This window comes from Stigmatopora argus, chromosome 16 (assembly GCF_051989625.1).
Source record: "Stigmatopora argus isolate UIUO_Sarg chromosome 16, RoL_Sarg_1.0, whole genome shotgun sequence".
In the NCBI taxonomy this organism is placed as follows: domain Eukaryota; kingdom Metazoa; phylum Chordata; class Actinopteri; order Syngnathiformes; family Syngnathidae; genus Stigmatopora; species Stigmatopora argus.
The window spans coordinates 11,272,999-11,286,466 of NC_135402.1; the positions used below are offsets into that span (position 1 = coordinate 11,272,999).

The window sequence follows — 13,468 nt, forward strand, 5'->3', positions numbered from 1 at the left end:
GGTTTGTGTTGGTGTCCATGTTTCTTAATTGGCTGATCTAAGGTACACAGCCTTTTTTCCTCTGAGGAGGCTTTTTGCGTTGGCTTCAAAAACATCGATCCCGCCTAGTAGAGTAGACAAGGAGGATTGCATCTTGCAATCATTTACTAAGAACGGTTTTCAGTCTGTTGCACCATAGACCAGTTAGTAAATACTTTGAAAATACCACATAGAGGACAAAACAACGATTCTAAACTACAACTTGTCACATCACATGTTTATATACCATATTTTATGGAGGGGGCGCCCCGGCGGATGAGTAGTTAGTGCGTTGGCCTCACAGTGGGGCACCTGGGTTCAAATCCAGGTCGGTCCACCTGTGTGGAATTTGCATGTTCTCATGCGTGGGATTTCTCCGGGTACTCCGGTTTCCTCGCACATTCCAAAGACATGCATGGTAGGCTGATTGGACACTCTAAATTGCACCTAGGTATGGGTGTGAGCATGAATGGATCTCCTTGTGCCCTGCGATTGGCTGGCCACCAATTCAGGGTGTCCCCCGCCTTTGGCCCGAAGTCAGTTGGGATAGGCTCCAGCACCCCACGCGACTCTAGTGAGGATGAGAACAGTGGATGCCATGGGACAGAACATTTCAATATATGTTGTTTTGTTCTAATGATGGCGTACCATGGTGGTGCGATCACATTATAGCGCCATCCATTTTGCTGTCATTTTTTAACTTTTTGATGATATGGTTCACAGTTAGTTCCTCGCTAGGTCACTTAGTAGACTCCAAAGTAGCTTTAAACCGAGGTGTAGAGCAGAGGGAGGCCGTCAAAAGCTTCTGGCAGGAAACAGCTGAGCAAAAGCAGACACGAAAACGAGAGTGCATTTCATGACGAGTCCCCAAGGATGCACCTTTACTAACGTAAGGCCTAAAAACGCATGTGCCCGCGTGTGCGTATGACCTGGTGAGTGAAAGTGATATGACCAATCAGCCCAGAAGCACTAGTTTTAGACAAATGGAGGGGAGCTTGGCTGTGTGTAGACAAGGAACTGGATGGAGGACATTAGGGTGCATTCAGGGTGCAAGAGCTCTCTCTTTTGCACTGTGTGTGTGTGTGTGTGTGTGTGCACACTGAAGACAAACTAGGGCAAAATGTGTCCTTAATTATCCCTGGAGGGGTCAAAGGACGCATACACACACACATGCTCACTACAATGGAGCTCATTATGGCAGCTTAGCTTACTCAACTTCCCTGCAACAATCAGTTGAGAGATGAGTCTGCTCTTACGTGGTCCAAGAAGTTATCATTCATACTGACTGTAAACACCATTGTCTCAGGATGAGGATGATTTTATTTGTTTTATTGCAGAAAATTGTTGTGTATTTATCACTCTGGTTGTAGGTCTCAGTAGTGGTCCTGAATTCCAAAAGTCCTTATCTTGACTTGGTGTTAGTGCTTCCTGGTTTCGGGCAAGTCTTGGTTGTGGTCTTAAGTACAACAAAGAACAATTTAATTGACATTTATTGTTATTGTTTAAGGTGTATAAAACATTTCAAGAGTTTTGTCTAACACGAAAATGAACTCTGGTGAATTTGAAAGTAATATTTAGTGGCCTCACCCCAATTTGTCTATGACTGAGTCCAGCACTTGAATAAACCATCTCTCATCATAGACAGACTTTAAAATGTTCTGTCATTTAACATTTTTTTTCATTTGAATTGCACTTTTGTGTACCTTTTACTGGGCAGCATGCGAGAGTATCAAAGAAAGCTAGGTTGTTAAAAAAAATCAACCCATGTAAACTGCGTATGCAGTGGTACCTCGAGATACGAGCTTAATTCGTTCCGGGACTGAGCTCGTATGCCAATTTACTTGTAACTCAAATCAACGTTTCCCATAGAAATGAACTAAAAACTAATTGTTTCAATCCAACCCTCTGAAAAAACACCAAAAACAGGATATTGGATTGGAAAAAAACATTTCTATTTGTTCTAATTTGCCACCAGTTGCGACCAGAAAGACAGTGCCCATGATGTTCTTTTGAGCAGCCTCTCGCGGCCGCTGTCAGCTCGTATATCAAAATTTGTCTCGTATCTCAAGATAAATATTTGCCCTGAATTTTACTCGTATCTCAAATTGCTTGTATGTCGAGGTAGCACTGTAAACGTGTTAAACCTTGAGAATGAAACGAGACTTGTACATTGTGGTCCCATGGTAATACAGAAGTAACTGTTTCCATCTAAATTCATACTCTATTTAACAATCTGACTAAGAACCAAATCATGTTCCTCAAATAAATTAGATGCTCTTGGTCACTACTAAAGGAAATACACACATTGATCAAGTCCTGCGGTTTGAATTGTATACTCTCCACTCTCCAATAACCATCACATTAAAATGCTTACTGAATAAAGCAATGTCCAAAAACAGTTGATTGAGCTGTGGCTTTAGAAAAACATATCCCAAAATTCCAGGGTTCAAAAGTGTTCTGCTTGCGTCAGTTTGCATTTGGTTTTAACAGGACCGATCAAAGGTGTTGAAAAATGGCCTTCAATAAGAGTTCAAGTGACAAATGAAATGTTTTTGGCAATAAAATGCTCTTTGGCGAACAGTGATCTGAAGCTTCATCTTCACGCTCGAGTGGTAGCAAAATCACAAGGCTGCATGCTGAGTGATGCCGCAGTGGAAGGAAATGGAGTGATGTCAGTGCCCAGATGTTATCAGAGTCGACTGGAAAGAAAGCATTCATTTGCAGGGATCGCTTAAAAACGGAGGATTAATGTTTCCCTGGCAGATCTTACCAATCCAATGTGTCTTATTTGTCACATTCTCTTATCTTTGCTTCTACCCTCAAGTTGTGCTTTTATTGTAAAAACATTTAGCGCCAACAAGTTAAAGACATCCATCAACAAAATGTTACTGAAACCACATGTGACTGGATAGTTAGTAACTGTCAACAGGTGTATCAAAAACACATAAAAATGAAATAGAGTTGCTAAATGATATGAGGTCTTGTCAGTAATACATAATTGCATTGCTGTCATGTTTTATAACCTTATTTGGAGCAAAAAAAATCTGAATTTTCAGACAGTAATTTTATTTAATTGGGAAAAAGGGGAGGGGATCCCGTTATTGTATTTAATGACGCTAGTGATTTAGATTTGTCTTATTTATTCTTGACATAACCTAACATAACAGCAATTTAGTGAATCACACCGAAACAAGGTGTCTGAGTGGTTAGCACGTCGGTCTCAGAGTGGGAGTCCTGGGTTCAAATCCTCATCAGTGCACTTGTGTGGAGTTTGCATGTTCTCCCTGTGTGGGTTTTCTCCAGGGACTACAGTTTCCTCTCCCATTCCAAAGACATGCATGGTAGGCTGATTGGACACTCGAAATTGCCCCTAGGTATGAGTGTGAGCGTGACTGGTTGTTTGTCTCTTTGTGCCCTGCGATTGGCTGTCCACCAATTCAGGGTGTTCTCCACCTCTGGCCCGAAGTCCGCTGGGATAGGCTGTCCTATCCTCTAGTGAGGATAAAGCGGTTCAGAAAATGAGATGAGATGAGGGGACACCAAAACAAGCAAAATACTAATGAGTACTGGAAAGGTCAACAGCCATGCCACTTTTAACTTGTAGTGACAGTTTATTTTATCAATCCACCATACATGTTTGGGATACTTCCACATTAAACCTGTTCATAATTCTATGCAAAGATATCTTTTTCCATTTTTTTAAACACCATTTCACCTTGATTCAAATACTGGGTTTTGGCATGTGTTGTGTAATTTTGGGATCGTTTTTGTGGACTTGTTGAGAATGACGTGCCCATGTGCTTATCTTAAACATCCACACCTAGTTTTATTGAACCACATCTCTAAATCCTGGCACAGGTAATGTGCAACCATTTCATCTAACAAAGCACAGATTAGGCTTTAAATTCATGTTCATCCTTTATGTATTTTGTGCAGTGCAGCATTTGTATGACTAAAGATACAATATAGATTTGTGTGTAACATGCTTGAACTTAATTTTAAAAAAATCTGCTATCCGCTATTGTTTGTATTTTTAAAGCAGCTAGTTGTGGATTAAATCCACAACAAACCATATTCTGCAAAAAACTTGTTTAGTTTGCATTTAGCCTTTTTATTAAATGAAATGGCAAATGCCACACATAAAGAACATGAGTGTTGAGGTATTTTGGGTAACACCCAAATGCACCATATAAGGGCTTCACAAACATGGAGTCCAGTGAACACTATCAGTAACGTCACCAAAGTTTTGTCATTTTTTACATTAACCGTACAATAAAAAAGTAAAAACACTGCCCTGAGTTATTTTGAAATCTATGTCTCGAAGTCCCTGGGAGCATTTCGGAAATATGACTGAGTCTCAGTGATTCATTTTTTTTCTTCAAGTAACAAGTCTCCAACATTTGCATGCTTGCAGAAGTATTTGTGACAGATACAATTTGCCTGTTGTACACTTGTCGAGTTAGATTACAAGACTTAGCTTTGAAAGTAGAATAAGAAAAGGTTTTTATTACGTTGTAGTCTAAAATAAACCCCTTATCCTGTCTGACCAATGTTCTGTGCTAAGGTTTTGTAAAGAAGTTGTCTTTTCTCCATGTTTGTACGAACCACTGCAGTCATCACTCACGAGAAATGACAACGTTGAAAAGGTGCCATATGTTCCAACCGCCATATGGAAGCCGTTATTTCTCTTACTCTATAGGTACAGTAACTCTATCCCTGTATACAACCTGAACCCATGTTCCTTTCATAATATTACTCTGGCTCTCCAGACTTTAATAAAGTGATGTGTTTATATATCACTGAACGCTGATGGCTGCATTTTCTTTTTTTGAACGTCACTGTTTCATTTCGGTCCAAAGCGGCTTAGCACATCGTGGTTCCCCACAAAGCTGTTTTGAGACCGAAAATCTAATTAGGGCTGAGTACTGAAGCTGTGGTTGATTCCTGTGTGAAAATGGTGTCCTCTCCCCAATAATTAAAATTTACCCATGGAGCATTTGCTGTGTGAATTGGCAGATTCATCAGATTCATACGTATGCCTCCTGTGAGTATATCTAGTTAAAGAAAAAAATGTATAGCTTAGCTCAGCGCTTTGCTTTCTTTTTTTTGCCAAAAGTACTACCTTGAAAAATGCATTTCTCTCAATCTAACACCATTTTAATCAATGTTAGGAGAATTCATGTTAGCAGGGTAGATTGCATTTTCATTCATTCATTCATTTTCTGAACTGCTTTATCCTCACTAGGGCTGCGGGGGGGGGGGGGGGGGGGGGGGGGCTGGAGGCTATCCCAGCTGACTTCGGGCCAGAGGCGGGGGACACCCTGAATCGGTGGCCAGCTCTCACCCTCATACCTAGGGGCAATTTAGAGTGTCCAATCAACTGCATGTGGGAGAGAACAGGAGTACCTGGGGAAAACCCACGCAAATTCCACACAGGTGGAGCGACCTGGATTTGAACCCAGGACCCCAGAGCTGTGAGGCTAAGGTGCTAACCACTCAAGCCGCCAGGCCGCCACAGATTGCATATTTCAGACAGAAATTTAATTTCCGATACCCGTAGAGTTGAGGTGTCCAAACCGGTTTTCAAAGGCTGTTGCGTGGGCAGGTTTTGGCGCCATCTTGAATGCAATCCCTGATTACACTTGTAAGACGTTGGATGGAATAAAAGCCTGCAGCCACTGCAGCACTTTCTTGAAAAGTTTGGAAACCCCTGCGCTAGAGGAACCAATACTCGGATATTATCAGGGTGCCGTTGTCAGGAGGAAATCCACCTAGGCCCAGGGAGAACATGCAAACTCCACACAGGTGGACCAAACTGGACTTGAAACCAGGACCCCAGAGCTGTGAGGGTGATGCGCTAACCACACGCTCCACCGGGCCGGCAAAATATAAATCGTTTTTATTCAAGTTAAAAAAAAAAGAAACATCTTTCTTCAATTATAAAGCCCCTGAATCGTCAACGCTGGAAGAAAAAAGAGTTAATAGAAACTTTCGACATGCAATCCCGAATAAATTAATTCATTCATTTATCTTCCGCAACACACATCCTCGAAAGGGTTGTGAGGCTTGCTGGAGCCTAACCCAGCTGACTTCAGGCGAAAGGCAGACTATACCCTAGGCCAGGGGTGGCCAATTCCGTTCCTTGAGAGCCCCTATCCAGTCTGTTTCCCATATCTCCCTCTTCTACCACACCTGAATCAAATGATCAACTCATCAGCAAGCTGTCTAGAAGCTTCATACCGATCCCGATTATTTGATTCAGGTTTGTTGGTTAAGGGGGACATGGAAAACAGACTGGATCGTGTGCGGTCGATTGGTCGCCGGTCTTTTGATCGCCCGGACCGCGACAACGGGCGACCAAAAGACCATACGTTTGTATGGACATGCGTTGTCCCTTTAAGAAGCTACGTCAGTCAGGGTCTTAACAAGTTCTCCAACAAAAAACAATAAAAGTCCGGGAAATGTGGAGCTTTTCTTTAGCCTAATAATTACTAGGGCATTAAGTATGACTAAATAGTAATTCGCAGTTTGTATTTAGGGAATTTGAGCAACGATTTAAATGGTAATTATCAATAACCTTCTGGGCGACCAAAAGACCGGCGACCAAAAGATTGGCGACCAAAAGACCGGCGACCAATCGACCGTGTACCGACTGGATAGGGGCTCTCGAGGACCGGACTTGGCCCCCTCTGCCCTAGACTGGTCGCCAGTCAGTTGTAGGGCACACAGAGAGACAACCAACCATCCACACTCACAGTCATACCTCCACCAGCGGGAATCAAGCCAGCGCCTGCCTGCACCAAAGGCAGGCGAGTAAACCTCTACACCACGAGGTGGCTGATTAAATTCAGTAATCTAAAATCAAACATTTCCATATCACATCTCATCTCATTTGATGATCTGCTTTATCCTCATCAGGGTCATGGGGGGTGCTGGAGCCTATCCCAGCTGACTCCGGGCCAGAGGTGGGGTACACCCTGAATCGGTGGCCAGCCGATCGGAGACGGACAACCATGCACACTCACAACCATACCTAGGGGCAATTTAGAGTGTCGAATCAACCTACCATGCATGTTTTTGGAATGTGGGAGGAAACCGGAGTACCCGGAGCAAACCCATGCAGAGAACATGCAAACTCCACACAGATGGACAAGGCCTGCACTTGAACCCAGTACCCCAAAGCTGTGAGGCCGACGCACTAACCACTCGCTCCACCGGGCCGCCTCCATATCACAACATATAATTAAAATGCTTTTCATTGATTAAGATAAAAATTCCTTTACAAATGTTCCAAAATCCCTGGGGCAAATCTCACACTTCCTTAAGCAACGTATCCATTCAGTATGATTCACTTAGCAACGTCACAAGACTGCGGGGCCATCTTCGTCCCCAACATTTTTCTGTTTTGCCAGATGGTGTGAAAGTCACAAAACGTACAACTTTATTTCACAGCCACTCCCCCTCATAAACAGCTAGTTTACAACTGTTTGGGGCCGACGCTGACATGAGCGCACACATGTTATAGAGTACCATTAAAATCCAGACCTGACCTACCACACAGTTGACTGGAGCCCAAACATTGCTAAATATGGTTTAAGTTTGAGATTTACATTTGAACCATTTTGTATTTTAGCTTTTATTTCTATTTTAATCTCCCTCTTTATTAATTACTTGGATTTCATTTTATTGTGTTTAGTTGTGTTCCGCCTTGATGAGTTGTTGCTCATAAATTAATTAATCAGGTTTTGTGCATTTATTCACACTAACCTCTTACGATCTGTAAATCGCTAGTCCAAACAGATAATTCGATAAAATGGATCACAGAGGACTCACTTAACAGGAGAAAACTCACCATATTTTTTCGTACTACTAATGATTACAAACTCATTCATTGGCAATTGGTGTGAGCAAATCCTAAAATATTTTTTATTAGGGTGACCGTGTATGATCCAAATATTAATCATTGAAAACAGAGATCATGTACACAAGTACAAGTACATTACAACCATATCAACAATAGTAGACCACGTTGTAATTCTTCTATTCTTATACAATAAAGTAGTGAAGTCCACTAAATCTGTGTCTAACAAACGTTACTTACCTTGTAATGTTAAATTGTAAAACGCACACTTAAAGCATGTTGAGCAAAAGATGAATTCAGATATAAATTGTACTATATTTTCGACGCCATAAAGCACATCGGAGTGTAAGACGCATATGAAGGGCCTAATTTAAAACTGTTTTCATATATAGCAAGGGTGTCAAACTCGGGTTGGTTCGCGGGCCGCATTAACGTCAACGCCATTTCATGTGGGCCAGACCATTTTAGATATAACATTTAGATTTTAATTGGATTAAAAGAACTGGTTCAAAAGCCCTAAATAGTCCGTTTTTATAGTTCTAAAGCAATGTTTATTTGAGCTTTTTTTCTTAGTATTGGAAAATTTCTTTTAATCATGTTTTTTATTTCAAAAGGAAACACAATATTTTTTAATTATGTTCAATATTAAGGTGGAAACGGAAAATATTAATATATTTATTTTTAGATTTTACACAATGCTTTTTGAACTAAAAACACAAAAGAAAAAAATGTATTATAAAAATTGCAATGATTGTTTTTAAAAAGGGGAAAATCAGGAAATGTAATGTACATCTATAATCATTTGAATTTGATCCTAAAACAGAAAGTTGGCACTCATGATTTACTTTCTCGGGCCGCACAAAATGATGCGGGGGGCCAGATTTGGCCCCCGGGCCGGCACTTTGACACCTGTGATATATAGGGTGCAGTAGTGGCTGTGAAAGCAGCAGTAGTTTGGGTTTTGTGTTATGCATTCTCAAGATAGAGCTTTCTTAAAGCAATATTGATCTCTCTCGTGCTCTCACTCACTCTCTCTCAGTCACTCTCACACATTCTCACTCTCTCTCTCACACACTCTCTACACTCTCTGTCTCACACTCGCACATTATCTCTCACACACTCTCACGCTCTCTGTGTCTCACACTCTCGCATATTCTCTCTCACACACTCTGTGTCTCACATTCTCTCACCCAGACATTCTCTCTCAGGCAACTATCTCTCACACTCTATCACACACTCTCAAACACACGCTCTCTTTTTAAAGCACAGGATTGAAAAGCACATAAAAAAATGTACATATTCTTACACACATGGGGCCAAAGGCACGTGGACTTAAAAGACATACTACAGTATTTTGTAAAGCCCAGACTTCTCTTTTAGTCATAGGGTTTTGTCACAACAGTGTGAAGGTGATTTATTAAAAGAATTGCACTCACCTTGACCCCTTTCAAATCCAACAGTTCTTCCACCAGGATCAAACCCTTAACATGCTTGCCAGTGGTGACAAACCCTTATTACACTCTACACACTATGCATTGCTGAAAAAGGAGCAGGAAAAGAAAATTATATATAAAGTTTGCAAACTGCTATTCATTTATTGACGATTGCAAGTGGGACTTACTGTGCGGGAATAGACTTTCACAAACTCTTTCATTCCAGGATTTCCGAGATTTGTGGCTTTCCCCTGGGTCTACACTCATTTTATGCAACATTAAGAAAAAGTAATTAAAATCCATGAACCATTTCCAAAAAATACCTATTTGAAGAAATGTTAGTGTTAATATGTCTGTTGCTGATATCTCTATGAACATTGTCTAGATATGTTCGTCCCCAAGCTTAAAGTGTCCACATCATATATTTTTGACAGGGAGTTTCTTTCATTAGTCGAAAGAGTAAAGAAAATTTAAGAATGATAACAAGACCAAATATGACATTCGCCAAAGTGGTCAAGGACAGATAACAAAAACTTACCATGTGTTGAATAACATGCCGGGTAATAAAGCCAGAATGTTTAGGCTGCGTGACAGGTTGAGTTCCAGGTATGTGAGGCACGGACAGAGAAGGTGCTTTGGCTGAATGCAGTCTTTTTGAAGGGAACTACACACACTTCTATAGCCAGTCCTTGTTGATGAGTTGGATTTTTTTGTTGTCCAAAATCTTGCAGTGGAGAAAGTTTTGTGATGGAAGATTTTGTAAACTAAGATGGCATCTGCATATTTAACAGTATTGTCCCAGTACAGGTGTGTATGTTTATTTTTCCTTTTTTAAATCTGATAGTGGTGGTGCGTTTTTGGTTGTCTGTCCAATACTTCCATAGCTTGCTTATAAACAGTTTCAATTAGTTTTAGTGTTGTCTTCAAGGCCGATGACCAAATTGTTTGGCAGTAAGTCATGTGCTATATGATCATTGTGGCAAAATACACTTTTGCTGACTCAGGAGTTAGATTGTTTCTAATGAACCCAAAATTGGACAAATTGAATTTAATTCTATTCAGAGTGTTTATTATCTGTCATTGAAAGACAGGTTGAGAGTCAAGAGTGATTCCTAGGTATTTAAATTCTTAGACTACATTGATTGTTTTACCTTGGACAAAAACATTGGGGTCACTGTTAGTTGTTGCTCTTTTTGAGAAGTACAGTAGTATGTAGTACCTTGACGTACGAGTGTCCCAACTTGCGTTAAATTTGAGATATGAGGAAAATTCTGAGCAAATTTTTGCCTTGAGATACGAGACAAATTTCCGAACATACGAGATGGTTCCTGATGCGCCCGTCCGCGTGGTTGAGTATGCGAGAGGTTGCTTATGAGAACAGCATCACTGTCTTTCTCGCTGCATCTCCCTCGCTCTAGGAGCAGCAGCCGTATAGATTGCATTTTTACGTGTTTTTTTGCGATTAATGAGTGCAGAATTATGGGGAAAACAATGGGTCCAAAGCAAGCTGGTGCAATAAAGAGTATTGAGAAGAAAAAGCGTATGCACCATGAGGCAGCTTAAACAGCTGTTTCATTTTGATTTTGATAATATAAAATGTGTTTCACACATTAGGTTTGAAAATGTATATATCTAGACTCATTTTGAATAAATATAACATTCCAATGAATTCTCTCCCAACCTAAATATTTCAGATGATGTATGTATTCTCTTGGTGCCCTACAACTGACTGGCGACCAGTCTAGGGTGTAGTCTGCCTTTTGCCCGACAACAGCTGGGCTAGGCTCCAGCAAACCCTGCAACCCTTTCGAGGATGGGCAGTATTGAAGATTAATGAATGACTTAAAGGTATTCTCTTGTTTAAACGTATGGGGAATACAACAGGGGGAAAGGAAAAATATACTGAATATTTCTGAGGTCCTAGGTAAAATCTGATATTGTACAGTTTGCAGTTGGAGTAATTTTCTTCTGGTTCTTTAGCTTCCTTTAACTGTACAAAAACAGTCCTGTTGGGTTCATTAAAGATGTTAAATTATTTATATATTTTAATACAAGTGGAAAAAGTTGTCTATACTATATGCCCTGCAATTAGCTGTACATAAATGTACCCTTTTGCCCAAAGCAGGCTGGAATAAAATCTAATTAAAATGCCCATCTTTAATCACGGCCGCATTGAATGAGTCAATATGTCGCAGTGCCTTGAGTTGTTGGCAAAGTAAAAAGAAATGAGGTTTGGATTGGGATTGAAAGCGACTGGACTACAGCCGACCTGACAGATTTAATTCTTCACACGGCTCCCAAACACGCCGCGCATCCACACATTTAGAGCGAGAGTTTATTTTGAAAATACCCTTGCACCACAGACCTCTTGTGCGCTCACCGCCTCATATATTCAAAACCGACATCTGGACCAATCCTGAGAAAGCGCTCATGTACAACTTTTTCACACTGTGTGGCCAATGAAGATAATTCATGTGTGCTCCTAAAAATATAAATGTCTATTTCATCATTCGCAAGAAAACATAGATCTCCTGAGCATTGGAACATTCACGTCGTACTATTTTACTTAGGGTTTCATGAAAGCCAAACAACCTTCCTTCTCAGTTGATGTACTATACATTGAGAGATCATCAATTTCAAATGAGTAACTAGATTAGAATAAATATCCTTAAATGGCCTGTAAAATGGCGACCGTCTCAAAAATGGAAAATTATTGGACTCGTGTACTTTTACATGGAGAAATCAATCAAATCTGACAGTTTTGGACCATTTGGAAGTTATTGCATACAAAACAATGCATCAGGGAACGCCCACTTTCTTTCAGAAATTCTGGTTGTAACAGCACAAGGAGAATTGCTGATCATTTTTAGTGCTGTGCTAGTTAGTAAATGTTGAAAGAATGACAAGATAGTCACATGGCACCAGGAGAACGCACCTACGACAAGCATGCGAGTAACTGCAAAAATCTGCAGCTCATTCTCGGTATGACATCTTTTTGGGGAGATTTTTAAGTAGACGGGGCTAACGCAGCGGAGAGACTATTTTTGACTGTGAGGTCAAAGCACCCCTGTCAAATTGGATCGGACGTCTATCACCATCAATGGCAATCAGAAATGGTAACTCAATACCAATTTTCCACGTTGAAATTGATTCAATGTCTATAACTGTCAAGAAACAAAATAACGCATAGTTATAAGAATATTCCAAGATATGTCAAACCGATAGGGCGATGAGGGCAGTGTCTCAGTTGTGTGTGCAATTTATTTAGTGGTGGGTTGTCAGGGCCTCCAAGGCCTTCTGGGCTGGCCTAAGAAATATCTGAATCACAGATTGGATTGGATAACTTTATTCATCCCGTATTCGGGGAATTTCATTGTGGCAGTAGCAAGAGGGTGATTCGACAGAACAACAAAGCAAAATCACAAAGTACAAAGCAAATCAAAGTAAATGGGATCATTGAGAATCACCAAATCAAATCATTTAGACAGAAAAGCAGCAAAAACACAAAACGAGTAAGAGTGAACGGAGCTACCGCCGCCGGCTGCCTCTTGAACGGCGCCATCTTTGTTGTGGTAGCTAAAACGGATACAGACTCAGAAAGATGTTGTAAAGTTGGACAATAACTGCAACCACGCACAGGAAGTCTTCCACAAGATGGGGAACTTCTGCAGACTGGGACCGAGGTAGAGAATATGCAGAGTCACTCTTCTAAGCTTATCCGCACAGTTCCTCAGTAATCTGGAGCTGAAGACACCATTAGCAGAGTAGAGCCCCTCGGCTCCGTTCCTGGTTAGCGCCGACAGCTCTTCCATCTTATCCCATGATGGAATGGTTGGTCAGAAGCGTTGCCTCTACTCCCGGCACTTTTGTCCAGCTCTGAATCTCCGGCGGCACCGAGGTGTTGCTCCTTCTGCTGCGTATTGTAACAGCTAGTCCCATGTGTGTGACAGCATAGGCATGGCTGAATGGTTCCAAAAAAGAAGTAGCCAAAAGAAGCCAGGCTAACAGAACAAAGAAAGTTGTAAAAACATTAAAGTAAAAAGTATAAAGTACAAAGTAAAGTAAAGAGGAATGTATTAAGAAATATTAAAATGTAATTTAAAAAAGATATAAGGGCTGTAAAACACGAAAAACATAAGAGTGGACAGAGCTACTG

General features: G+C 40.8%; 1 protein-coding gene across 1 annotated transcript in view; it reads left to right on the forward strand.

Moving 5' to 3' along the window:
• Positions 1 to 13,468, forward strand: part of trabd2a (TraB domain containing 2A) — a 75,791-nt gene that overhangs the window by 43,141 nt on the left and 19,182 nt on the right. The gene's annotated exons all lie outside the window — the stretch shown is intronic.